This window comes from Eublepharis macularius, chromosome 10 (assembly GCF_028583425.1).
Source record: "Eublepharis macularius isolate TG4126 chromosome 10, MPM_Emac_v1.0, whole genome shotgun sequence".
NCBI lineage: Eukaryota > Metazoa > Chordata > Lepidosauria > Squamata > Eublepharidae > Eublepharis > Eublepharis macularius.
The window spans coordinates 57749023-57775352 of record NC_072799.1 but is presented as its reverse complement, the minus strand read 5'-3'; the positions used below and the strand labels follow the sequence as shown (position 1 = coordinate 57775352).

At 41.0% G+C, this 26330-nt stretch overlaps 1 protein-coding gene across 2 annotated transcripts in view; it reads left to right on the top strand.

Moving 5' to 3' along the window:
- Nucleotides 1-12427: 12427 nt before the first annotated feature.
- The window catches only part of FBXW7 (F-box and WD repeat domain containing 7), a 186023-nt gene continuing 172120 nt past the window's right edge, over nt 12428-26330 (top strand). Inside the window, exons 1-2 of one of the 2 annotated variants that reach the window (XM_054990491.1) lie at nt 12428-13052; nt 13644-13785. The gene's annotated coding sequence lies outside the window, so the exon portion shown is untranslated. The remainder of the gene's footprint in view (nt 13053-13643; nt 13786-26330) is intronic. The other variant, XM_054990492.1, reaches the window with a different exon arrangement.

The window sequence follows — 26330 nt, the reverse complement described above, 5'->3', positions numbered from 1 at the left end:
CACGAACAGCAATACGAACAAAAAAAAGCCACAAAGATCCCAATCTGCTGTTCGTGAACAAGCTGTTTGTGAGGCCCCATTCTAAATGAACAAGTGGTCGTTGCAAGACTCTTTCGTTGCTGTTCATTGCTGTTCGTCAAGCCAGACAGTCTAGCACCTGCAATCAATTCCCTTGGCAATTTAGGCAGGGATTATCTGAACTCTGTCTGAACTCCTGCTGTTGCCCTGGAAACTCCGATCTAAGCCCAATTTAGCTTGATAGGCAGGTCTTCCTTTCAAGTGTGGAGCTCCAAATTTGTTACTACGAAGCAAAGAGCAGGGGGAGGGGAGCTCCCAGTTGTGGCTTAGTTTGCAGACAGTGGAGAGGGAGAGACAGTTGCTGTTAGCATTTTGATAGAGTGCACTAGAGCTTGAATTTTCTTTTTGTGTGGTGGGATAGAGATCTACCCCTTCAAGTTCCAGGGCTGCTGCCAGGCTCTGAGCCAAACTATTATTATTGGCACCTTTCCTGCTGCCTGCTCAGGTAAGGTTTCTGGAAGTGGTATGGCAGGGATCTACCCCTCCAAGTTCCAGGGCTGCTGCCAGGCTCTGGGGCCAAGCTATTATTTATTATTGGTACCTTTCCTGGTGCCTGCTCAGGTCAGGTTTCTGGGACTGGTGCAGTAGGGATCTTGACTTGGATGATGGTTGGAGGAGAGCCTGCTGGCCCCCACGAACAGCCAACCACGAACATGTTCGTGAACAGGGCAATGTTCGTGGTTGTTCGTGAGTCCGTTTGTGGATGGCAACGAACATCATGTTAGTTTTTTCCCCCTGTTTGTGCCTATCTCTACTGCTGACAAATGAAGGCATATGTCATAATAGAGGATGTGCGAGTGATCCCTTGATGGTATGGCTAATAATGATGTTGAATGTATCCTATGATAGGGTCACTTGAGTTGGCACTGAGGTTTGTAGGGACTGACCCCTGGGTTTTTATGTCCTGGGTGGGCCTTTATTACTGGCAAATAGTTGTTTCAAATTGAGACGCTATCTGTAAGCAATCACAGGCCATTACCCAAAGGCCTATGAAAGAGAATTGTCTTTTGTTTCCCTTCATTGTGTGTTTTGTATCTCTTAAATACTTCACCAGTTATGAGGGATTTGCTGTATTTCAGATACCACTTTGGAACCATGGTGAATTTTGAGATAGCCTAGATGTTTGAAATTAAAACATAAGAGTATATGTTTGTTTAGTAGCGATTGCAATAGATGCTTATCATTATCCTGGGTACGCGACCCTTGTGAACAGGATGAAGAATTTTTCAATATTTTAAGCATTCATCTTTTCTATCTGAATTCATTCTTCTTGTTTTCAAGGGATTCTGAAGTCCATGCTCCACTGTATTCCTGAGATAATGGCTAAATGATCATTATATGGTCTCTTATAATGAGGTCAAAGGGATAATTCAAGGAGAGCCTCTGATTATTTAGGGCCAACTGCTTCATTATCAGCTTGTTTCAGCCTTTTCAACGCACCATTGAATTAGACTGAAATAGGTTAAGGGATTGTTAAATTGGAATGACTTGCAATGTAAACAAGCCCAGAAAGGAAATAATTCCTTTGTGTCCAGAGGAGCTAAGAAAACAACAACAGTTATTGAAAAGGTTTTTGAGGAGGTACAGAATAACCCCAAGTAACTGGTATAAATTCTGTTGAAGCATTCACTATTTATCTGTTGGGACTTCTCCAATGTAAATAATCTGTGACTATGCAAATACCTTACAGGAGCATATCTCACAACAATATACCAGAAGAAATGGACTCCTCTGCCTTTCTTTTTGTTGTTACTGTTAAATTTTTAACAAGCTAGAACAATGCAAGGGCAACATCTGAAGTAACCACAGCCACAGAATAATTATGAAACCCATAAATAATTTACTGTTTCTTAGAAAATATTCTGCTACCCTTTGGGAAAAGAAAACACTGTTTTTGAAATCTATTGTTCAAGAGAAAAAAGGGCCCCAAACCAATATCCCTCAGCCAGTTTCTTAAAACTCAAGAGAGTTTATTTGTAATTCAGAAGTTTCCAGCGTGAACACCACTGCTTAGAATGGAACACCTGCTGTCATCCTTGTCAAGTAACGATAGGATTGTTGTTAATATTGACTCAACTGTCTTAAGTGACCTGCAAGAGAAAATATGTTGCTCTATTGCTTCTTTATAATTTATAAAGGATATACAACTACAGTTTCTAATGATTCATTCAGCTATACTCTCACCATCCTGGTTTTCCCAAACAGAAATAGAGTTCTTGCTTACCATGGAAGACCTATTGCCATGACATCTAGAAGTTGGGCAACAATTGCATCTCATTTTCTTTTCAATAGTTGTGGAGAAACGCCATCCACCCAAGAATGCACCCCAATTTTGCATTACTTGTGACTACATTCTGTCCATGTACATGAGCACCGCTGCAAACTCATCGCTGGCAGAAACGGGGGAGTGGGAGAAAGGAGCCATCAAGTTTCCAGCACTGAGCACAGCAGCAATTAGTTATGTTAAGGACACTAGTCAAAGCAAGACAATGGCTACTAATTCATACATCCACCAGAAAATTTTGTTATATGCATTTATTACTGAAAAGGCTAGTAAGACTGACAGTGTCTACATGCTCATGTTATTGGAAATTTAATCCTTTAGGAACATCACTGGAATATATGCTGTATCCAATAGTGTCCTGCCCAACTTTTGCTATAAGGTGGGCTGCATTGTCAGTTATGTCAACAAAACTCCTGGAGAAGCACTAGCTACTTTAAGCTATATTCTCTAGTTCAAGGTTTAAAGAAGTTTCACCAGTGATGGCTCAAAAGGGCTCTTCTAGTAATCAAGGAATTCTTAGAAATCTACCACTCACACACAACTGTTGTTGTATCTTTATTCCTTTTGAATATGGAGGTTCTACCTAAGTTCAGACATCACAAACTGTAGCTTCTTTTAAATTATGGGTAATTTTTGAAATTAGTGTTCAGTTCACAGATGACGACTCAAATCTTTGTTTTCTTTGTAATAAACCAAGATTAAGCCCGGACATCTGCATTTTGGCATTATGCAAAAAACATAGTTAAGACTAGCTTTTAACAAAATGCATCTGCTCTAATCACAGATTGATCATAAATTGCAATCAGCACCCTCAAACACTAAATAATTTGCTTTTCATCATGTATTTGACAGTGTTCTAAATTGCAGTAGCAAATGCGTTGTGCATGCCTGTTTTTGCAATGCTATTCTACCACTGAGTACTGTGATGGGACGGAGGTGGTTCAGGGCTTCGAGAGGCTTAAGGGAGCAGTTGAGGAGGGACCTCTGCAGTGGCAACAGGGTCTGGGGTGGAGTGTTCAGGGTTCAGTTCTGAATCAAGAGGTAGCATTGTATCCCAGGATGTGTATGCTGACTCAGAGCTAAACTACAAGAGACGACTTACACAAGGATGCTCATGTGAAGGGATGTTAACCAGGAAGCCAAGTTTTAAAAGACAGATCAGAAGGCTTTGTCAATTTTCCCTCTCTACAGAGCCAGCAAAGATTGCTCCTCAGAGGGTTTATTTCCTCTTCACCTCCCCTTCTAGGAGGCGAAAAGGAAATAAACCCTCTGCTGCTCTGTAGAGAGGGGAAATTGACAGAGCCTCTTGATCTGTCTTTTAAAACTCGGCTTCCTGGCTTACATTGCGACTCCCTTCATGTGACCGTCCTTGCGTAATTCGTCTCTTGTAGTTTAGCTCTCAGACTCCTGGGACTCCTCCTCCACATCACAGAAGACTTCTGGAGGTGTTTCAGTTGCCTCCTTAGGCGCCCATCCACCTCCTCCACTGAATCTTTGGCTTCTTTGCCAGACAAGGAATCTGTACGCTGAGTCTTCTAAATAGGTTCATAAATTCTTCACGAGCTTTTGCACTGCCTCTTGAGAATTGTAGTTTACTCCAGGAAGAGCATGCACCAACAGTAATGACTGCCATTGATTATGCATGTTCAAAAGCAGCATGTACCTTCAAAATACAGCTGATTTTAAATAGAGCTTGATGACCCTATGTAATCCAGCAATCCAGTAAATGGTGACCACGTGCCAATTCCTGCTAGCTAGCCAGCTGCCATAATAAATACTGCTAATTGTGCAGATGCAAAACCTTTGGAAGTAATTCTTGTGTTTAAAATATCAGTGAAATATAGGGAGGCTTCACTGAGGAGAAAATAGACATTACAAGCTGAGTATGTTTGATTTTCCAACATGTTCTTTGCAAAAATGGCAGCACTAGTTTTTAGTAATCTTGAAGAATTTTATATGATCTGTAAATGTTCTCACCTCCATACTCACTCATGACTTCAAGTCATTTACAAGCAAGTTAAATAGCATATATCCTATTACAGATCATTGGGAAATCCCACTATTTATTTCCTGCCTTTGTAAGACTGTCCCTTTCCTCCTGTCTTGTTTTCTGTAGTGAAACCAGCAACCAGTTCATGAGAGTAGCTGCCCTCTTTTGTGTCAAAGGGATTTTTGAATACTGGATCACCCCGGCTCACGTTTGTTGACGTTCTCAGAGATCCCAAAAGGTTGCAATTGCCATACTGATTCTTCCTGTATGAGCCATCTTATTTTAAGTGTATATTTTTTGTGTTTAATAAAGCTTTCATTTCTTGCTGATGATGCATGGCATGGGGTCTGGTGTGCAAAGGGTATGCTATGTTCAGCAGAAGAGGGACACTTGATGAGTATAGATGCAGAGGAGTTAGCCGTGTTAGTCTGTGGTAGCAAAATCAAAAAGAGTCCAGTAGCACCTTTAAGACTAACCACTTTTATTGTAGCATAAGCTTTCGAGAATCAAGTTCTCCATGCATCTGACAAAGAGAACTTGATTCTCGAAAGCTTATGCTTCAATAAAATTGGTTAGTCTTAAAGGTGCTACTGGACACTTGATGAGTATGAATGCCTGCTGAGATGTGTGTCAAAGAGACCTAGTACAGCTTCCCATTTTAGCATGAGAGGTGCCATCCATTTCTTTTCCTTCCAGCTTTTCTCTGATGCCCTCTTGTCCATGCAGGAGATTTGTTCTTAAAGATATTTTCCATGCTAGTGATGGATGGATAGCCTTGGAGGTATTACTATTTATCAGTTTAGAATAGAATAGAATAGAATAGAATAGAATAGAATAGAATAGAATAGAATAGCCCCATGGTGCAGAGTGGTAAGCTGCAGTGTTGCAGTCCAAGCTCTGCTCACGACCGGAGTTCGATCCTGGCGGAAGCCAGGTTCAAATAGCTGGGTCAAGGTTGACTCAGCCTTCCATCCTTCCGAGGTCAGTAAAATGAGTACCCAGTTTCCTGGAGGTAAAGTGTAGATGACCATAAAAAGTCTGCCAAGAAAATGTTGTGATGCGACGTCCCCCCATGGGTCAGTAATGACTCAGTGCTTGCACAAGGGACTTTACCTTTACCTTTAATACAATACAATACACAGTTAAAAACATATTTCATATTGGGGAAATTTGTAGCCTGCTTTTCCTGCAAGTAGTTCAGGATAGCAAACATTTTAAATGTACAGGAGTACCTTTCTCTGAAGGTTTTTTTTTGTTTTTGGCCAGGACAAACTATTCATATTCTCTTAATCTCTGAAGATTTCCATCAATGCTTGTTTGTGCTAATTTGCTAAACTTGGATGTGCGTCTCCGATAAGTATAAGGGTCAGGTGAGAACAGTCTGGAAATGCCTGAACTTGTTTAAGAGACAAGATTCCAATTGTTTTCAGCTGGATTGCTCCAGGCTTACAGCCATGTGAAAAAGAATATAGTCCACAATCTTGCTCCTTTAATGTGAAGGTGTTATCAGGTACATAAAGGGATGTTGTTTACTTCTCTCTCCCATGGCATGCTCTGAATTACAGAACTCTTATTTCCTCACATTGTCCCCTTTTCACCTCTGCAAATAGCACATGGTCATAAACATTTCTTTGCCAGTGGGTTAGTCTAGGAAATAAACTTCCCATGCTCCGTAATTTTCCCTGTTGAATTGTTAATAGATCAGGCAACAACTCTGAGCAAAGCTTTTTAGTATGTTAATTGAACAGTAACAGGTTCAGACATTGCCAGGCAGTCTGCAGAATGAAGATAAAGTTCATGTGTTAGAGCTTATTAGACGATACCAATATTAAACAGCCATCAGCATAAATACACCTGGCAAAATTAGCATTGGATTGGAGAGATGTTCAATGTATGATATTTCCAACTGAACACATTTTTTTGTGTCATGGATATAAAAATACTATGCCTTGTTTGGTAAGACATCAAACCATTCATTTAAATGAGCTCTCTGCAATGGACTCTTCTGTGATGATGTTGCAAATGGCTTCAGTGTTGAATTCTGAGTAATCCCCACAGCACTTAATATGTCTGTTTCCATCCTTTCAGTCAAATGACTGTATCTATCTATAATTAGACTGAGGCACACTAACTTGGGAGTAAGTCCAGCTGAATATTAGGCCCTCCAAGTAAATATGCACAAGATCAGGCTGCATGATATTTACTGAGCGATGTGTAGAAAATGACCTGTTCATTAGCAGGTTGTTTACTTTACAATTTTGGAAAAAAATCACATATGGCAAACTTGTTTATCTGCAACTGTAGAAAAAGAGCAAGAGTCCAGTAGCACCTTTAAGACCTATTAAGACACCTGTATCTGAAGAAGTGAGCTGTGACTCATGAAAGCTCATACCCTACCACAAATTGTGTTAGTCTTATCGGTGCTACTGTACTCTTTCTCTTTTCTACTGCTATAGACAAACACAGCTACCGATCTTGTTATTTGCAGGGTGTGTGGTTCAGAAGCAGAGAAGAGTGATCAGCCCTCTTTTGGGACTGCAGTTGGATCACAAATGGCAAGCAGCACTCAGGAAAACGTTCATTTAAAAAAACCCAAACGCTTCTAATTCTTGTAAATAGTATTGTGATATGACTTTACATATGCATATTCTGACACTGATTTTCCTGCTGTATTGTATTTTTGTAACCTGCTTCAAACATATTTATTTCTGGAGAAGCAGGACCGAAATGCCATAAATCAGTCAAGTGAGGAGGAGGGCCTTCTCTTTCAGAAACAGAGTACCGGGAAAGGGTTCTCCTGCATCTTATCTGGCTACAGCTTCAGGTAGCAAAGCTGGGGAAGACAAACCCTGGAAAGGTGCTGGCAGTCAGGGAACGTTATACTGAGCTCCTTCAAGCATCGCATATTGCTGTGTGTTCAGGGGAACCATCAATGTTTTGAAAACAGAACAACAGCTTTAGCTTAAAAAAATCAAACTAGATTACTTAACTTTTTACTAGACCTTGACTGTGTGAAAACCTCATTCATGAAAACACATTGAATATACTTTGGACAAAAAGGTGTGTTTATGTATAAATATCAAGGCATGCTCAGAGTTTGAAATACTGATCTGTACGAAAAGATGTTTTTCCTACTTTTTGGATCTCTTTTGAAGAGCCTGACAAAAGGATCTTCAAATACTGATAAATCCAGAAGCAGTGTTAGTTTGTGGCAGTCAAAAGTACAAAGTGACTTTGTGGTTAGTGTTGGACTAGGATCTGGGAAATCCCCATTTCAAATCCCCACTTCTGGAAGTTTGATGACAGCCTTGGAGGAGTCATACACTCACAGCCTAACCTTTTTCACAGTATTGTTGTGAGGATAAAATGGAGGAGAATGATATAAGCCACTTTGGGTCCACAATGAGGGAAAAGGCAGGGCATAAATAAACAAATAAAACTGCTTTAGTCGTGGCAAGACAATCTTCTCATGAGCAGGTAAAATAACACCCCTCCTTTCTGACCACTGCTGTCTGACAAGAAAGAGAGAAAGCTATCTCCTCCCATATTTCTGATCCTCCCTCTTCAAAATAATTTATTTTAAAAATGCTTCCTTTTTTCTTCCACTGAACAGGAACACTGGGAATATGGGAAGAGACAGGGCCCAGTAATGCAAGCTATTTTGGTACCTGTGCATATATGACAATGTATGTACCACTTCTCATCTATGCTGAGGACTGGAGGCATAAAGTAGAGGTAGGCAGGCAGAGCCGCTACCCCCACTGCTGCATTATGTAGTCAACTTGCTCACTTGGGTGAGAAGGCAGCCACTTGTGAGGAGGAACAGACAAAGGAGGCTCAGAAAGGTGTGCACAGGAGGTTGACTGAAAGCTCAGTGGCACCCCCCCCCAGCTTCTCACAGAGTGAGCACCCTCCAGTTTGCCCACCACCCGGCTTTTTGCTTTCTGATTGTGGCAATCTAGACTGAGTTATGAACCACAGGGGCTGACACAGTAGGAGACCTTGGAATGTATTGCTTAGAGACATGCAGCTTGTGAGAAACTTAGCTTTTCCTGCCACTTACTTCCACTATGGACAAAACCTCACTAGTTCAATTTCTGTGTGTCAGGTTGCTGTTACAGAAATAGGACCAGTAAAAATGCTGGCAAACTATTGACCAACTTTTATAACAACAACATTCGATTTATATACCACCCTTCAGGACAACTTAATGCTCACTCAGGTAGTTTACAAAGTATGCTACTATTTTCCTCACAACAAAACACCCTGTGAGGTGGGTGGGGCTGAGAGAGCTCCAGAGAGCTGTGACTAGCCCAAGGTCACCCAGCTGGCTTTGCAGCACCACAACTCACCGGTAATATTCTGTGTCAATAATGGAAACCATCAGAGCAAATTGTAGGATCTAAACATAGAACTAAAAGATGTATTTGGTGGTATCTACAGCTTCTCAGTAAGTCAGACCTACACACCTTATGATCCTCTAAGCCAGGGATACTCACTCAGTGGCTCAGAAGCTACATGCGGTTTTTTAACACGCCACCTGTGGCTTTTCTGAGCACCTTTCCCCAATATTTGATAAAAGCGAGCAAGGCCCTTGCCTCGTGAGGCTTGTGGTTTCCTACCTTGAAACAGCCACCTGAGGAATGGGTAAGCTGTGTGCATCCCTGAAGTGCAGGCTTTATGCCAGGCATGCAAGTAAATGTGGCTCATTTGGTTGATTGGAATTGTGAATATGGCTGGCTGTGAGTCATGAAGGCAGCACCGTTGTCGAAGACCAATGTGCCCTCCCAGCCATCTCTTGTCGAGTCTGCCATATGCTTAACTGTCAGTCTTGTTTCTACAGTTCCAGGTAGACAGCAAAACCAGATGTATTGCGTTCCCCAGTGGATGGCCATATGTGGCTGGCAGGCTACTTTCTGCTGAGTGAGTTACAAGTCTTGCAGGCTTATATTACAAGCAAGCTTTTGAAACAATTTGATGTTTAGCAGGAATTCTGAGTTCAGCTAAGAGAAATTTAGGAATGATGGTGTTTTTAAGAGTATCTATTTCTTTGTGTACACACACAATGTTGAATGGGGATGGGGAACACCGATGCATTCAGACTGACAGTATAATTGCACTACTACACAGTAATTCAACTATGATGGGATAACAGGTCCAGGCCACAAATCTAGGACAGTTGCAGTTAGCAGACCAAGACCAGCACATCTGCAGGACTGTCTCTCACCATATGTTCCCCAGAGGGGGCTCCGTCCAGCCGACAAACAGCTGCTGGTGGTGCCTGGCCCCAAGGATGCTCACCTGGCTTTGACCACGGCCAGGGACTTTTTGACCCTGGAACCAACCCAGTGGACTTTCTGTGCTGAAACAAGGACCTGGCAGGATTTACTATCTTTCTGTCGGGCCTGCAAGATGGAGATGTTCTGCCAGGCATATGGCGGAGGCACAGATGGGCTTCTGTGCTGGTCTCTTGGGGAGGAGATAAAAAAAAACCCTCCCCTCCCCCTCAGAGAAATTTAAACTAGACAACAGTCAATATGCCTTTGATCAATCTAAAACTGAATTTAAAATTACACTCTGTACAAATGATGAATGTGTTATTTCTAAAATGTATAAACTTTTGTTGAGGTTTGAGACAGAAGTAGTAGTAAAAGAATGTATGATTAAATGGGCAAATAATTGTGGACATGACATATTAATGGAGCAATGGGAAAATATGTGGACAAGGGGGTTGAAATTTACATTAAACTCTAGTATTAAAGAAAATTTCTACAAGATGATGTATTGTTGGTATATGACTCCTGAAAAACTGGCTAGAATGTATAAGGATGCTTCAAATGCATGTTGGAAAAGTGCTAAACAAGAAGGGACATTTTATCATATGTGGTGGACATGTAAGAAAGCAAAGAGTTTGTGGTTGCAGATACAATAATCGAGTCAGAAGATTTTGAAGATTAAAATCCAGTTGAAACCAGAGACTTTTTTGTTGGGAATAATGGACAGCCATATGGAAAGAAGCTTTGGAACTTTGTTTTTATATTTGATTACAGCAGCAATCAAATTATGACAGCAATGCACAAAAGTGGGAAACTCCAACACGGCCTATAGTGGAAGAATGGTGGATAAAAGTGTTGGAGTTTGTGTCAATGGCAAAACTTACTTCACTGATTAGGGAAAAGACATTAGTTACATTTTTGACTGAATGGAAACCGTTTATAGACTTTTTACATGAAATGGATAATAAGGACTTGATGACATCTGGATTTATGGATTAAGAATCAGTAACAATAAAAAAGAGAGCTCTTATGTTTAACTTAGAATAAGTGAGACTCAGAAAATGATCCATATTTGTGGCGGAGAAAATTGGAACTCAATCTGTAGTTTAGGGTTTTCTTTTTTCACTTATGTATTGTGTGTTTTTGAATTTTTTAAATCTTCTATTTTTGTTGTCTATAGCTTTTATGTTATTGTTTATAGTTTAAATAAAGACAAATTCCAGACACTAACCCCCCCCTGGTTTCCACTGAAATATTGATATATTCTGCCCATTCTGAACTCACGGAATGTTTTGGGTTGGGAGCTGAGCAACTTGGATTGCTGCCCAAATGTACTGTTACTGTGTTTTATGATTTTTATGCTGTTTTTATTGTAATGTATTTATTTGCTGTAATCTGCTCTGAGCCCATTTACATGGAGAGCAGATAAGAAGTCCAATAATAATAATAGTAAATGTTCATAAAATTCATATATATACGTATGCATGTCTATCGTCTCTGTATAGTAATGTGTTCATATGTGGTTTTAGCATTATACGTTTGTTTTATTGCACGCTATTCATGTTTTTGTGTGCTCTAATTTTAATGGTTTTTGACCTTATATCATACATACTTCTGCTGCTATTTATGCTTATTGTTTTTTAGTTTTGTGAGACATCATTTTTTGTGGGGGGGATAGTAAGTTTGCAAGATAGAAAATGAAAAACCAACATGGTGCCATGGGTAGTGTTGGACTAGGATACTGGAGAAACAGCTTGAATTCCCTACTCTGCCATGGAAGCTGCCTGGGTGTTGTTGATAACTGAGTCATTTGGGTCTTGTGAAAATCTACTTTGTAGGGGCCAGAATTGTTTGGTGGTGCCTGGATTTTTATGCTGCTGGTATAATTGTGTATTAGTATTGGGTTTTATGCTATTTGTAATAATGTTTATTGTATTTTAATAATATATTTGTTGGAAGATGCCCTGAGCCCACTTGTGGGAAGGGCAGGGTATAAGTTGAATAAAATAAATAAATACTGTCTTGGGAATCAGCTTAGCACTTGGGACTGAGCAGTGCCCCTTAGCACTGGCTGCCTAAGAAATGGCACTAACAACTAGCTGATGGGGGAGGGGGTTCAGGTTGAAAGAGTACAGCGACGTTTACTTTCAGACCCAGAGCCACCCTGCTAATCATCCGGCTGGTGGGATGGGTGCTGGGTGGTGACACATACTGGTGATGGGAAGCAACCCCCAAAGTCACAAAGTATCCGTCTTGTGTTTCACGGCCTTCTAATACCAGTATACGCACGCTCCCCCACCCCCTCCCAATATGTATTTGTGCAGACTGTGGAGTCCAGGCTGTGGAAACTTCTGAGTCACGTTTCAGTTGTACAGTCTCTCTCCCACCCCAAATCTCAACGAAAAGATTCTGAATCTGCTTCCACAGCGCATGACCCTCGGGCCACCCTCCCCGCTATCCCGCAGGGGAAAATAAATATATTCTGAGCAGATAAAGAGCCAGACGAAGATCGCAACCAACCAGCAACAGACACTCCAATCCCCAGCCTCCGTTTCTCTGACTGCGCCTGCGCAGAGCTAGGTGACGGAACAGGCTCGTGCTTCTTTCTCACTCCAGGCTCATCCCTCAGCAGCCACACCCTCGACCATCCAACCCGCGTAGCATCTCCTTGACGTCATTAAACTGAGCCGAACGAGGCGACAGAGGCGGGTGGAGGGTGCCGTTTCCAGGCAACCTTAACGTCATCCTTCCGCGCCAGAGCCGACAGGCCGTCCCTTCTTTTCCGTCACCCTCCCACCGCTGACTGTGTGAGGGACAGAAAACAAGCGGCTCTGCGAGCGCGTTTAGCAGCCGGACCGTCCCGCGGCTCTGCTCCTCGCCCGCCTCTTCGGGGAGAGAAGCTGCTCGCACGCTTTCTCCTTCCCGCCTCTGCTCGGCGGGGTGACCGGACCGCGCGCGGAGACTCAGTCACCCCCATGCCTGGGAGCGGGGCGGGAGCGGCGCTGAGCCTGGCCGTCCGGCTCCGCTTCCGCGCTGCCTCTGCCCGGCTGAGGCCCTAGCAGCACCTGCTGCGGTGACTCGGAAAGTGTATGCGAGCCGGAGCTGGGTTGGGGCCGCGGCCCGACCCACTCGCCGCCTCCCCCTCCAAGGCCGGGGCGGCCGGAGCTGCCCCGGGGGGAAGCGGCGGGCAGCCCCGTGGAGGTGGCGGCTCCATGTGAGGCGGCCCCGGGCGCGCTGCTCAGCTCCCCGGAGCCGGGAGGCGGCGGGAGCGCGTCGGCGGCCCGTCCAGCATCCTCCAGTCGAACGACGCCCGACCCTGCGCTTCCCGGCCGCTCCAAGTTCTGCCTGCTTCGCCGTCCTCCGTCCCGGGTCGGCGCGGTCACAGCAGGAAGTCCAGCCAGACGCTGCTGCTTTCGCTCCCAGAGTGAGTAAAATCGGTGGGCTGAGGAGGTGGGAGAGCCACCCGCGATTGCGTTCCCTTTCCCGGAGCTATGCAGGCGCCGCACGTGGTCTTACAGCCTTCCCCCCCGCTTGCTACCCCGGGGGTGCCGGAGGAGATGTTCGGCGGCTCTTGGGGTTGGTGCGAAGGGCAGCCGCTGCCCCTTGTTTCATATGCGCCTCACGTCCCCGGTTGCGCTGCACGGTCTGCTGCACTCAGTGACCCTCCCTCCTAGTCGCGGCGAGGAAGCCGTCCTCTTTCTCCCTTTCTCTGGGTCGGCGGAAGCGATTGGGGGGGTGGGTATCTTCAGGGGACTTTAAATGGCTTTGCTGGGTGGTTTAGTGAGACGAGAGCGGCTCGAGAGCGCCAATCAAAACCTCACTTGGCGCATCCTACTTGCTCCCAGAGTTTCTCGCTCCACATTTCGCCCCCACCCGCTCTCTGGCAGGAGAGAAGTCTAAATTCTTAAGCCTCTGCCACTTATGAACAATGACTTCCCTTGGAGCGATTTTTAAAACTTGGTAAGGTTATTCTTGGAGTACCTTGCTGCATATTTTCTTTTTCTCTCTTAAGCAGGAATTCTTCTGGAACATTGCTTTGTGGTCAAAGTAAATGTATCTTGTACCATCTGGATCCAAAGATTCTACTTCTGACTCCTGTGGTTTGATAGATGTGTTTGAATGCTGGCCTCTTCCCAGCCTTTTTATACTAGGACAAAGTAAGGCTCAACTAAGTAAAACACTTTTTATAATATGCTGTGATCTTATGTGCACATATAATAAGTCTTATTAAACTCAGTGGGACTTGCTTAAGAGTAAGCATTGACTAAATTGCATAGATTCTCAGGAGTACAAAACGGGAGAAGCAGGTTCCATTGAAAACATCCGGTTGATCAAAAGTAAAATGTAATTATTGAAATGGAAACTGAAATGTTGTTCGTCTATAGTGTTTGATTAAGCCAAATTCTGAATCTACTCAGTTTGATCTGTGGAAGTATAACTTGATGCAGAGAAAAACACGTAACAGGAGCTAGTTCACATGTGATTTTGAAGTTAACTTTTTCTATATTCACAGTTCCTTTTGCAGTACTCATAGGAGGGCTGGAATAGCAGGAAGAAAACTGCTTGAAAGTTTCTGTTTTTCTTTGAACTCAACATATTATAAAATACAAAACCTCATCTGTTTAAGTAGTCAATAGTACAGTTCATAACAAGTTCACTCTAGAATGACAACATTAAAATTAATGGGACTGTAGAATAGATTGTTGTCCATTCTTGTATCACAAGAAAACACGGCTGTATTGTTTGTAACTTTTTGTGTAAGAATTTTGTCAGTTACTTAACTGTTAAATCTGACATTAACACTTAAGATTAGTAGACCATGAAATAGGGATAACATAGTTTAAAAGAATCCCAACTAACGTGTGTTGTGCATTAGCTGTCCATTCACTTGGGGCTTCCCGTTGTTCTTCTTTTTTTCTTGTCTCAGCAGCTGCAGTTGGGTCTTCACCGAAACATCCTTCAGTATGTTTTTTCAAGACAGTGGTGGTGTTCACCTGGGTTTTGTCTCTTTGTGCATCTAGTATTTCCCTATCTCAGTATCTCTGTGTATGTTATGATCATGCTTCTTGCCTCGGCTGCCACCTTTAATAATAGAGAGAAATAAAGTGTCACAAGTATTTTTGTCATACTAGAGTTAAATAGTCTGAGCTAGAGCACAGGAAAACAGTCCTAAGCTGGTCTACTCAAAACTCTAGTCAGGTTTATTCACTGGGCTTATTCCTACGAAAGTGTTAGAATTGCACTAAAAATTCTGATGATTTTCTTTGTAGATTATACTCTGTGGAAGTCCTTATTTAAAAATCTGGTTGCAGTTTGATGAACTTTTTACTGTTTGGAAACCCTGGTGGACCTTGTAGTGTTTGATACATACTCATTTTGCGCAGAAGTGTACTGCCCAGAATGCAGTGCATCTAATAGTCAAGTTCATCCACCAGGCTGTCTTACTATTTTTCACTTTATTCCATTCAACCATATATTTTAGTAATACTTTTGCTGATTTTTCCAACGTCAGTCTTTGATTAAAATCCTGAAAATGCTTATTGTAAAGCAAATTATGTTTTAAAATAGTGGCATTTCCAGTTACATGTGTTGAGTACATGTGTGATTGAGGCATTGAGTCTACCTCTTTTTGTCCTAAAACTGATTTTTTCCAAGTCAGGCAGAAGTATTGTTTCTTTTGTGTCTTTGTTTGCCATCTCATTCTGTATAATCTACATAGTTTAGCATGTCCCTTTCTCATTTAGATCTGTTCTTTAGCAGCAGCAAAAACAAAAAAGACTGAGTAGCGTAGGTGATTTTTGTTTCAGAAAGCTTTGTCATTTGTGACATTTTGTGGATTTCCCATGTATGCTGACTCACTGAGTTTATAAGATATTGCTCCTAGCAGACAGCTAGGGGGATTATTTCTTGTTGTTCCTAATGATCCTGGAAAAGTCGGTTAAGATATGGGTATGATGGCTCCTTCCTTACCTTACTATTATCTTGAAGTTTTCCTTCTCCAGGTGTACCCCTTTCTTTGGGCTTCTGAAGTTTTCACCTTGTTTTTCATTTGATTTATCCAGCTGGATTAAGGCAAAAGTGAGGGTGGCCACTCACACCTCCCCCCATTATGTTTTTAGTGCTTTAATCAATTACTTTCTTAATATGCTCCAGAACACAGAAACTGCTAATGTTTTTTGCTATGAATCTAAAATAACAAGGCTTGGTGCAGACTGTGGTTTTGTATTACACGAATGAGACTTGGGCTTGCATGCTCCCTTCTGTTCCTTGCTTGCTTAGATTCTTTCTGAACCATCCTGGTTTGTGGTCAGCTGTAGTTTGCCGCTACCTCTGAACTCGGCAGACCAGATTCGGAAACCATAGTTTGTGATTTCCAATTTTAGTTATATAAATTGTGGCTTGTCTGGTTAAAAAGCCTATGTATACGGCGCCTGGACTATTTTAATGACTGTTTTAAGATTGCTACTGATTTTATAGTTTTTATGATCAATTTATTGTATTTTATGGATGTTGTAAGCTGCACTGAGCCCATTCATGGGGAGAGCAGGGTATACTTTATTGCAATTCCTTGAAAGAGCCTCTGATGGTAGCCATCTCAGTGGCTCAGTTCGTATATCCACATAGCCATATGGAAGGAAGTTTGTATGACTGGCACCTTGTATGCTTCTGATAACTTTAAGCATTCTACTCTAAACACTGAAAAAAGTTACTGCTTTGGCAAGACTGCTTGATATGTGGATTTGCTTACAGCACACAGTAATTTATTTTGTCCCAGGTTTGATTCCTGGTCTCTGTGGATAAAAGTTTAATGTAGCAGTTTTGGGGAAGACACTGTTTGAAAACTTGGAGAATTTTTGGGGGTCAGAGGGGATGTTACTGAGCCCCAGTAGTCTAACTTGGTAGTGTCCTATATTTAGTTGTGTATCAAGCGGCAGCCCTCATGAATTAAGCCTATATGGTGATATAAACAGCAAATAGATAGACAAATCTTAACAGAGATCTGGATCACTTAGTGAGCACAGTCTGCTCGTTGAACTGTCATTTGGGCTGTGCAGGGGATGGCCACAGGGAACTTAATATCAGTATGAAAGTTTGTCTATCTTCTCAGGCTTCTTGGATAATTCCAGCACATATAAATTTGTATGATCATGGCAAAGTTAAATACCAGTCAGGAAAAAAAATGAAATGCTGTTACTTCTTCATTACTTGAAAAAAAATCTTTAACTTTCAGTACAGCTGTTTAACTGCCACTGTGAAATAAAATTTCTCTAATTGCTAGTTCATATTGATTTTTCTATTAATGTTCCACTGATCTGATAAATAGATAAAGGTTTCAAATATTTACTTGTCTAGTCAGCATATAGGTGAGAATATGTTGCTTGGAGGGAATTCAAGAAAGTATCTGTATTTCTTTGCCACATGGGTATGTAATCTGCATTTGATTCCCATTGGGGAAGAAAGTGGGGTAAAAACACCTACAGGAGGCCTGTATCAGTGGTACTACTAAAGTGGTATTCTTCTGTCTTTAGGATGAAACTTCCAGTTTCAATAGCTCTCTCTTTCTACAGAAAACAAGGGAGATGTATTCAAAAAGCCTCACTCAATATACAGATCAGATTAGGTGTCTGCCTATCCTGTGAACAATTTAGGAGTTGTATTGCTGTAGTAATATGTAATCATAGAATTAAAAACTGTATTGTCATACATATGCACAAATGGAGCAGGTCTAGGTTGTCTAGCTGACTTTCCGTAGATTATCTAATTTTAGTGCTTTGCAGCATTGTTCTGTATTTTAATATCATGCTGCTGAAATGCATAATGTGTTACAGAGGTTCACAGTGAATTCCTAAGTAGAATTACTCCAGTCTAAATCAGTGGGCTTAGTCCGGAGTAAATCTGCATGGGAGTGCACTGTTACTTTCTGAAAGGGTTGCTTTTCCGGTATATGAATTAGATTATTGTAGCAGTAAATACCTTACTTCTGTAGACAGTGTGTGCCTACTCCTGAGACTTGAGAATTTTGCCTTTGGATTCTTGAGTGGACATATTCTCCCAACAGTTTGCAACTTTTACCCCCTACTGACAGATTCCTTCCATCTTTTTTCATGTGATTTGGTTCATAGTCTTTTTAATACTGGAGCTTGCAGTGGGAGGGAAAGAATTGATGGAGGTCCTCTGAGTGTTCTGATGCTCAGCAGCAGAGTGGTCCTTTGCATCTGGGTATAAGTAATTGAGAGAGCAGCCCTTTTCAGCCATATTTTTAATTCAGGCAGAATATTTGAAACTTGAGTTGACCTCAGTATTTTCTTTTAAGGCAGTAATATGTATTGAATGTCTATGTACCAGGAGCACAAGATTCCCTTAACCCTCTAACTCTTTATTTTATTCAGTTAGCGGGGCTGTATGCACCAGTAATTTATTATTTTTTAAAAATTAGTGTTCAGGTTTTTTATTGATTTACATTCAGGTACACTTCTCGGCAATAAATTCTAAAATAGAAATGGGCTGCAAATGGGTAGTTCCTTTTTGGAGCAATTTCAAGGGAACACTTTCTATCCTCGAGATGCTCTGGCTACATATTTCAGGATCTTATTTTGATGGGAACTTCCAGCCAACTGCTTTCCATAATCTCTGGTTTTAAGATAACCCAGGAGCCACTGACTTTAATTTTTAGATTGAAAGACTAGCAACAACTTTGTTTTGCAGATCTGTTTGGGGCCTGCACTTTGATAAGTGTCAATTGTAGGAAAGTGAAAAATTAGTTGACAATTGTTTTCAAATGAGACAATCTCAAGCACTAAAGTAGCAAACCATCACCAATAAATTCCAGAGAAAAATACAGAAAGTTTATTTCTGGAACTTGATGAGAGGCAATGTGATGCAGGTATTATTCAGTTCTGAAACTTCCATTGGGCATAAAAATTATGTATTCAGCGTTGAGATTTCAGACTCACTAGTGATCTTTGAATAAAGTTAATGGTTTATTGAAAACAGCTGGTCAGTTAGATTTAACTGTTAAGTTTAACTCATGGACAACTTTTTGTAATGTTACTCCTAGAGCGGAGAATCTGGCATTGTGTAAATTGTTATGCATGTATGCTTGATAATGCATAGGGCTGAATCTTGATGCTGTGAAACATGAGCAAAAAAATACTCGCTGAGGTGTAACTCCCCCCCCCCTTAATCTTTCCCTGGCAGCTCCTGAGAATGGCCCCTTCCCCAGGCCAGTGCTGGGGATCAAAGGAGTCTTAAGCCGGTGTGGTGCAATGATCAGGATCTTGGAGAGACAGGTTCAAATGCCCTATCTCCCATGGCAGCTTGCTGGGTGACCTTGGGCTGGTCTCTCTCTCTCTCTCTCAGCCTAACCTATCTCAGAGGGTTGTTCTGAGGATAAATGTATTTATTCATTTTATTTATACCCCACCTTTTCCCCCTACAGGGACCCAAAGCAGCTTACATTGTTTTCTTCTTTCTTTCATTTTATCCTAATAAAAAACCTAGACTGGAAGTGTGTGGCTGGCCCAAGGTTACCCAGTGAGCTTCCATGGCAGGGTAAGGAATCAAACCTATGTCTCCCAGCTCCTAGTCCAGCACTCTAACCATTATACCACAGTGGATCTCAGTGGAAGAATGATACAGGTTCCTTTGGGTCCCTCCTTATTGGAGAGAAAGGCAAGGTCAGTGGGATATGGCATAGGGGATTGCAGTGAGGAGGGTAATCTGAGCAAAATTGCCCTGTGTCTCAGTTGCACCAATGGAACACTTCTGCTGCTGTACTTTAGATGAAGCAGGGGGTAGTTTCTTCTCCTCCGCACTGCTTGAGTCATGCCATTTAGTCCATGTCTCTCTGATCCCCAGCATCACCTTTTGAGGCAAATTAAGGGACTACTGAGGGGGAAGGTGGGACAATATCTGCCACTGCAACTTGTTTGCATGATAGAATCGGACCTATAATGTATACCTGTCAGAGTGGGGTAGAAATTGATATACTACATAAATATACTACATCTTGTTATGCACAAATACGGTGCAGATGTGATCCATCTCCTAGTATGTATGAGGTTTACCCAGTTTCATTAGTGAGTCAATAGATTATTTTTCTTTACATTTTGAACCTAGTTTCTATTCTTCCTGTTAGTCTGTGATAGGGCTTAACAGTGCCCTTCTATTCTTATAACAATGTGAGTCACTTATTGCACTCTCTGCCCTTACTGCTAAAAAATAAATCTTGAATATCTTTTAACAGTGAATCTTTAATATTTTTGAATTTCCTAAATCTCAAGTTCTTACTCAAGTTTCAAGATTTGCTGTTACTGAAGACAAAACAAATTGGATTTATAGGCAATCTTTTTATCTTCCTCATGAGAAAATGTGAGAGCTGTTTAGCAGTTTGCTGGAGGGAACAGGACGGTCAAGAAGGATTTTGGAGCAAAGCTGGAGGCTGTTGAAGAGCAGTATATACTATGAGATGGGTGGGAGATTCAGTCTTAAAGGGAAAGTTGACTGTTTGAAAAGGGTGTAACGGTAAAAAGTGGTCCAGGAAATGCTATTGTTTAGAATGAGGCTAAATTGAAGAGTGTACCTTCGATTAAGACTGGGATTGTAGTCCACATAGTAACAGAGAAGTTGATGCTAGGAAACTGAAATTATTTAGCATTAGTATTAAAAATACCACACTTACAAGAGAGCCAGAGTGGTGTAGTGGTTAAAGTGCTGAAATAGGATCTTGGAGAACTGGGTTCAAATCCTCACTTTGCCCTGGAAGCTTCCAGGATGACCTTGGGCTAGTCACATACACTCAGATTAACCTATCTCACATAGTTGTTAGGTTAAAACAGAGAATAATGTAAGCTGCTTTGGGTTCCATTGAGGACAAAGGTGAGGTAGAAATAAAGTAAATAAATAAATAACAAGTGTGAGTAGATAAGAAAATGAGTTCTGTTTTGTTTTAGTTTGTACTCCTATAGTTGAATATTCAATAGTGAATAAACTAAATTGGAAACAAAAAGAATGTGTTACTACATTTCTGTTCTTCCCATCCTCCAGGGAGCTTAGAGCGATGTTTAGACTTCGTAAGAACATTGTGAGGTATGTTATACTGAGAGAGAGAGGGTAACTTGCCCAAAGCCAACTTGTGAACTTCATACAATAGAAATGCCTCAATTGTTTTAACCGCAAGAGGGGATTTTAACTTGGATCTCTGAGTAGACAGTATACACTAACTTTGTGGAAATGATAGCCTTTGTGTTGCAAGGTTTTTTTTTACAGTCATCCTAAAAAAATAAACTAGTGTAAACAACTGTTTGAGTTTAAAGCTAGCTTCCTTTATACAGATTCTTCAACAGAAATGCTGGGACTTTCGCAAATTGTTGAACGGATGGCTAAAATCTTGTCAGTAAAAGCAACCTTTCTTTCAGGTAGCATGCTCTGACAATAGAAACCCCAACCTACTATCTGAAGCTTAGTCATTTTCTTACTGAAATTCAGCAACTATGTCCAATGTTTTTCATATCTTTGTAACATCATGTAAACAGTGTTTCTGTTTATCAGAAATTCTGACTAAATGTGGTAGATGTATATAGTAGAAATCTGAGCAGAAAGAGAACAGATTTCTGACTTATTACCCAAATTAGACTTTAAAATCAATAACTCTTGGAAGATGCCAATGTGAAGCCCTTTAATTGGAATATTTGTAAATCTGACATTGTGGAATTTGATTTTGGTAAATCCTAGGAATGGCAGCTTGCTATAGAAAATAATTGCACCTTTCTAGACATTTATTTTTATTATTGATTTTGCAGTATTTTACTCATCACCAGTAGCTCCTAGTCAAAAGTAAGTCATGCCATGCTGATTCAATCTTGCTATCATTTGACTGGATTCTGAATTTATTTGTGCATAGTACTTGGCAACTATTCTGCCTTTTCATTTGATTAACCTTTGGGCAAAATAAGCCTGCTTGCTATCCTTGTGTCTGCTCTCGGTGGGCAAATACCCACTTAAACAGCCACATCATGCACCTGATAAGTAGGCTCTGACTGAAAATTTAAATATATTAGTCTCTAAAGTACCATAAGAGTGTGGTGTTTGGATAAATTTATATAAACCTTTAAGACCTTAGCACTGCAACCCTAAGAAGCTTTACACTCTTCTAAGTCCATTGAAGTCAGTGGGTTTAGAAGGGTGTAACTCTGCTTTGGACTGCACTGTAGGTTATGACCCAGAACACTAAGGACACAACTTTTGTTTGATTTTTTTTTCCAATGGGAGAAATTTAATACATGTTTAACTTGATCACTGATCAATGCATCTAAAATTGGCTGAACCATGTTCAATACGAACAACTTTCTTGGACCCAAGTTTAATGCAATTATACTCAAGTTTTCCAGGCTATATTATAACCAGGGCCGGCGCGCCCATTGAGGCCAGGTAGGCTGTGGCCTCAGGCACGGGGTGCCGGAGGAGGCGCGGGGTGCGGGAGCGCGCGCCACAAAGCAGCAGCCTCCTATCCCTCCCATCCCGTGCTGCTGCCACTGCCAGCACAAGCCTCCGCCCGGGCGCAGCTGCCGCGGGCAGACATCTGCGGTGGCGCAGGCAACCAAGCGGGAGAGCTCGGAGGCTGCTCGCTGCAGCAATCGCACCGCCGGCGGCACGTGCGCGCTCCCGTGATGATGTCACACGTGATGTCATCATGCAGGCCAGTCTGCGCACACACTTGCGTGCGCGCGCACAAGCAGGGGTGCCCGGCCGGCCGGCTGCGAGCGCCGCAAACCCTTGCGCCGCCCCTGATTATAACTATGTGCTTATATACCACTCTTCTTGGCAGATTAGTGCCACAGTCAGAGTGGTTAACAAAGTTATTGTTGTTATTCTCCTCACAATACAGCTGGGGAGCTGGGGCTGAGAGGAGTGGCTTACCCAAGGCCACCTGCAGAGTTCATGGCAGTAGTGGGAGTCAAACCAGCAGAGCCCTGGCTCAGAGCCCAGCCACTTAACCACTATACTACTGTAGCTCATCATATAGTTTCCCTCATCATATAGTTTCCCTGAAATTTGAACTTCTGTAGTTTTTAATAGTGTCTTGAATTGTCAGTTTATGTACCCAGCTGTAAGTCTACTGAATAATGTGAGGTATGAGCATATATGATTTGTCCCTTTGCTATCTTGCCTCCAGTTCTTTACACTATATCAGTTTAGTCCAGTGGTGTTTAGTGGGATTAACTCCTTGGATAAGTATATTTTGTTTTTTAGTATATTGCTGCGGATAGAAAACTTTTCTAGGAGAAATGAAAATTTGGAAGAAAGTGAATATATCCAATGGTTACTTTCCTGTCAAGTCTAAATCCACTTTACTGATTTAACAACATAGAATGCATTATTTATAGCATGCACAAATATGGAACAGTGTACCCAGTGGAAGCGCACCTGCCCCCTCATTTCTGAATTTCAGGAGACAATTGAAGACATTTTTATTTAAGACTGCTTTTAATCAACTTTGTTTTTAAGTTACAGCAGTCCTAAACTGTGGTATTTTTAAACTTTGTTTTTATCTGTGATTTTTTAAATTTATATCGTAGGCTGCTTTGAGTTCCTGCATGATAGAAAAGTGGCTAACAAATGTTTTAAATAAATAAATATACAGTTGTACTATTTGGTATATTTTTGAATAAATATGTATAAATTAAAAAACCCTAAAAAGTATAAATGTCTTATTTTGGAGAAAATTTGCTTCTATATACTTGATACTTAAAAGAGCTGCAAACTGCTGCACTGTATTATACCATAGTGCATGGATCTTAATTTCTGCTCTGAGTAGTATAAGAAATAAAAATTGAAAGTAGAAAACAAATTCAGTAGTAAACAAAAAGTATTACTTGGCAAGAAACCCTCTCATACAGATACAGTAGGTAGGACTACTAGTATATTTTGATAGCAAGTTAAGCTTTCAAATATTGAAAGCACTAAACTCTTCAATTATGTATTATCTTTAAAAGCATAGTATGTTAATTTACTTTTAAATAAAGTAATTGTGAAAGTGTTACATATATTTTTATATATATATATATAAAATACATAGGAATTAATATTAGACTATTTTATATAAAAATTATCGTGTTATACATTTTGAGTACATTTCATTTCACTCATTCAAAAATCCCCCCAGTGGATTTTTTCACTGTTCTCCCAAATTTCCTATCATTGGAAAAAACTGGAAAATTCCAAGGTGGGGGATAAAAAAAAAAAAGCTTCCTCCCTGATCCTTTCCACCGCCCTCTGGTTTTCACGTATCTGATTCAACAACTCATAGTATTAACAGATAATTTATCTCTTCACAGTTCACCCAATTTACCTCTTCCTCTATGCTTATGTTTCCCATCATACCATGCATACTCTTTTGTCTTCCTTTCTCCAGGACTTGTTGCTTTCTGTTCTTCTCCTTAAATTTGCTAAGTTCTACATACTTAATCTTTCACATGGTTTTATTTTCCTTGTGGTGATCTCTCTTCCCTTGGCCCTAGCAACTAAACATTGATGGCCACTATATTGTATTGTGAAGCTTTTTTTCCCCCATAAGGGGGAAAAACCCATAATGGGTTATACTGTGTGTGTTTGAATACTTCTTAAGAACCCAGTCTGTTCCTGAAAAGAATGATGGCTTAACATTGGTGGTCAGGAGGTTGCCATGTTCAATGAAACATGATATTGGACAGATTGTTTTTACCCCACAATAAGGAAAATGTGTATTTACATGTTTTTGGGTTCTTCTCAGAATGTATTGTTCAATATTCAAATTTGGCTTAAATAAATGTTTTTCTTAAATGGAATTCAAAAAAGTACTCATAATGCATTGCTCTGAATCTGTCAGTTTTTCATCGATGTTGTTCTGAGAATAAACTGACATCCTCTAAGAGCTATACTTGGTAAGTTATGTATATCTTCTATGTATATCTTCTAAATTTGGGATTAGATATGTATTTACTTTCTTAACGTTTCTCTGATGTGCAGCGTGGATTCCTAAAAGCTTTTAAGTCAATAAAATAAAGTAAAATCTATGACAGGAATGTATACTGTATTATTCTTGTTCATGAACTGGGCAAAAACAGAGAAGAACATTTGGGCTGTAAAATCCATGGGAGGGGTTTAAGAGGAAGTAAATGAAGCAAAGTGTATTCCTTTACTTCAGTCTGTATGTCAGAAGATATGGGATGGGCAAAGATTATGAAGCAGCCTGTTGCGCGCAGTTTGGGTGCAACAAGTTGATTCTTGCCTAATGGCAAGTAAACAGACTCCAGTGAAATTGGTCAAGCAGCAGCAAGGTGCAGTTTCTGCTTCTCTTACCACACTTTTTCCAGTGGTCAGCCTTGCTATTTAACAGTAAAGAATAATCTGATGTGTGGTGATGATTGTATTGACAGGCTTTGTATTTTAGCCATGCATTACTGGTGGTGTTTCTTGCAAGATCATGGAATTGAAATCTGTGCTCAACCTATATAAAAATACAAAGAAGTCAGCTTGTTTTAAGAGACCTTTCTGGAGTTTGTGGGAATGCCTGAAATATTGCAGTTAGATGCATTCTCTGAGGCTTCTGATGTTTCATAGACTAACAAAAGGTTGCTTTATTAGTAGCTTTAATGAACAAATCGCTTTATTGGCTTAGACATACTGGTAGCTTTGTCGGTCCAAACAGCTATGAGTTCTTGTTTCAATTCACCATTGTGCTCAAGTAGTGAAGTGATAGCCATTGACCTTCTACTAAAGCACAATAAAAAGTTTTTTGTGAAGAAAAGTGCACAAGGAGAACTGCAACACAGTTCTTGGACTCCAGCTCAGCAACTTAAAACGAGTCTTCCTAACTCCTGTGTTCGGACAGTCCCTTGTTAGGTTTCTTATCACACATAACTAAAACATTGATTCTGGGCCTAGCTGTAAGGTTGTGAAACCTTTTGTGAGGAAGCCATATTCTGAGTGCTTAGCTCACGAAACAAAATAAAGTGGTCTGCGGATAATACAGTTGTTATGCTTTTGTTTAATCCTGAGCCATTTGACTGACCAAATTCCAACTTTACACTATAATTATAATGAAATGGCATTGAAACTGTATAGCCACAGTTTGAGAAATATTGGATTATTGCTATCATTAACTAATAGGCATAATTATTAAAATATGCTGTGAAAATACGGAGAGAGGTGTTCAACAGTAAATCTCTGCTGTTTTTACTGGGATCACCTGGTATTTCATATAAGTGCGATATAGGTCTGTTTCTTTTCCTTTTTTCCCCTTTGTGCTTGAAAAAAATGTTAAATATCCAAGGAACTTACTGCATGCTAAAATGGGGATGAGGGGGTAGAATTGTACTTGTAGTAATCCAAAAAGTAAAACTTCTTTTATTACAAGTGTATTTATCTTATCATGATAAAGAGGCTGTCCGGGGTTGGGGTCCCTGCCCCTCAACTTATTAGGGCTGAGAGGGACTCCTGGGCAGGTGTACAGGCTCTGCTGATGAAGCCCGAGCATCTTCCAAGCCCAAGCTCTGAATGGAAACAGGGGAGAAAGATCTGGGTGATCTGGAGCCCGAGGAAGTATGCCTGGAATGTTCCCTGAGCTGGTTGTGCCTACCACATGACACCGCAGGAAGGGTGGGGCTCTGTGACTGAGCTGTACCTGCTGGTAACCCTGTGGTTGAGACCAGCAGCATCTCCA